The following is a 3,046-nucleotide window of genomic DNA, read 5'->3' as shown; positions in this document are numbered from 1 at the left end:
CTGACTTATTTAGCTTATCATTATACTTTCTAGCTCCATCCTATCTTATATTATTACAATAAAAGATACTTTGTGTTTTTATCTTGGTCATGGATTTGTTCTGTTTACCTCAAAAGGAGATCCAGGTAATGTTCCCTCCCTTTCTCCCCCTTCCACCACCCCACACACAATACAGAAGGGCAAAGGGTGCACTCATATTTCATATATGTTAAAACTTGGGCTTCATCTTTAACAACACCCCCTACGTAGTCTAATTCTAGGTCATATGATTCAGGAATCAGCATATATGACTACATCTAGAACAGAACTAAGATTAAAAGTCAAAATTACAAGGATTCAGGCTTGATCAAAAATAATACATATATTATGGCAATTTCAAAATGACCAACATGAATAGGTTGCTTCAATGTAAGCTTTTCACACTGATAGTGTTAAGTAGAGGATTTCTTTACCAGGCTGTTAAACTAAACACAACATAAATTTCTCATTCCAATATATTTTTTAAAGATTTTATTTATTTGACAGAGAGACAGCAAGAGAGGGAACACAAACAGGAGGAGTGTGAGAGAGAGAAGCAGGCTTCCTGCTGAGCAGGGAGCCTGATGCAATGCAGGGCTCCATCCCAGAACCCTGAGATCATGACCTGAGCCGAAGGCAGACGCTTAATGGTTGAGTCACCCAAATGCCCCTCATTCCAATACTTCTAAAGAAAAATTACATGGTACAATCTTTTCAGTCTCAACTTCAGGCCCTGACATTCTGTAGCATTGTGCTTCGAAAACTTAACTTTGGTACAAAGTTATGCAAAGTCAGAATATAAATAAGATGCATCTTACTGTAACATCAGTTGCACCCAAAAAACTCACTTGAATCTTCATCATGGTGAAGGGAGCCTGCTTCTCCCTCCCCTGCTTCCCCTGCTTGTGCTTTCTCTCTGTCAAATAAATAAAAAATCTTTTCAAAAAAAGCCTGATGGATTATTTAAAAAAAAAAGGATCTTTAATTTTTATTTAAACAAATACATATTAGGGACTAGCATACAAAATCATGTGAAGTTTTAAAAGGACACTAAAGATTCAAGAAAATGATGAATTTCTTGTAAGCCATTTTGGACTAGTTTCCCTCTAGGAACTCCTATAGATTGTGTATTCATTTCTCTGTTATTGGGTGTGCTTGAGAGAGAAAATTTATAAACTATGTAAGGTCTTGGTTCTAGAGACAATTTGTTTTTTTTTTTAATTTTTTTATTGTTATGTTAATCACCATATATTACCTCCTTAGTTTTTGGTGCAGTGTTCCATGATTCATTGTTTGTTCATAACACCCAGTGCTCCATGCAGAACGTGCCCTCCTCAATACCCATCACCAGGCTAACCCATCCCCCTAACCCCCTCCCCTCTAGAACCCTCCGTTTGTTTTTCAGAGTCCATCATCTCTCATGGTTCGTCTCCCCCTCTGACATACTCCCCTTTTCTTCCTCTCCTGTTATCTTCTTTTTCTTTTTTCTTAAAATATGTTGCGTTATTTGTTTCAGAAGTACCGATCTGTGATTCAACAGTCTTGCACAATTCACAGCGCTCACCGTAGCACATACCCTCCCCAATGTCTATCACCCAGCCACCCCATCCCTCCCACCCCCAACCACTCCAGTAACACTCAGTTTCTTTCCTGAGATTAAGAATTCCTCATATCAGTGAGGTCATGTGATACATGTCTTTCTCTGATTGACTTATTTCACACAGCATAACACCCTCCAGTTCCATCCACGTCGTTGCAAATGGTAAGATCTCATTCCTTTTGATGGCTGCATAATATTCCATTGTGTATATATACCACTTCTTCTTTATCCATTCATCTGTCGATGGGCATCTTGGCTCTTTCCACAGTTTGGCTATTGTGGACATTGCTGCTATAAACACTGGGGTACACGTACCCCTTCGGGTCCCTACATTTGTGTCTTTGTGGTAAATACCCAGTAGTGCAATTGCTGGATCGAATGGTAGCTCTAATTTCAACTGTTTGAGGAACCTCCATACTGTTTTCCAGAGTGGTTGCACCAGCTTGCATTCCCACCAACAGTGTAGGAGGGTTCCCCTTTCTCCACATCCCTGCCAACATCTGTCGTTCCCTGACTTGTTAATTTTAGCCATTCTGACGGGTGTGAGGTGGTATCTCATTGAGGTTTTGATTTGAATTTCCCTGATGCCGAGCGATGTTGAGCACTTTTTCATGTGCCTGTTGGCCATTTGGATGTCTTCTTTGGAGAAATGTCTGTTCATGTCTTCTGCCCATTTCTTGATTGGATTATTTGTTCTTTGGGTGTTGAGTTTGATAAGTTCTTTATAGATTTTGGATACTAGCCCTTTATCTGATATGTCATTTGCAAATATTTTCTCCCATTCTAGACAATTTGTTTTTGTTAATTCTCTTACATCTATCTATCATCTATCTATCGTCTATCTAAGTATAGTTGACACACCATGTTACATTAGTTTTAGGTGAACAAATTAGTGATTTGACAAGTTTATACATTATGCTATGTTCACCGCAAATGTAGCTACAATCTGTCCTGTGACATCACTATTATAATATCATTGATTATATTCTTTATGCTCTGCTTTTTATTCCCATGACTTATTCATTCCATAACAAGAGGTCTGTATCTCCCTTTCCCCTTCACCCATTTTGCCCACCCCCTTCAACCATCTCTTTGTTCTCTGCTTATAGTTCTGATTCTGCTTTTTGTTTATTCATTTTTTTAGATTCCATTTATGAGTGGAATAAAATGGTATTTTTCTTTCTCAGTCTGACTTACTTCACTTAGCATAATATCCTCTATGCCCATCCATATTGTCTCAAATGGCATGATGTCATCTTTTTTTAATGGCTGTGTGCTATTCCATTGTGTGAATATGTGTGTATGTGTGCATTTTCCTTATCCACTCATCTATTGATGGACATTTAGGTTGCTTCCATGTCTTAGCTATTATTATTAATGCTGCAATAAATATTAGTGGTGTATATATCTTTTTAAGTAAGTATTTTT

Source organism: Zalophus californianus, chromosome X (genome assembly GCF_009762305.2).
Source record: "Zalophus californianus isolate mZalCal1 chromosome X, mZalCal1.pri.v2, whole genome shotgun sequence".
NCBI lineage: Eukaryota > Metazoa > Chordata > Mammalia > Carnivora > Otariidae > Zalophus > Zalophus californianus.
The sequence above is the reverse complement of the archived record's forward strand: the minus strand, read 5'-3'. Positions refer to the sequence as shown.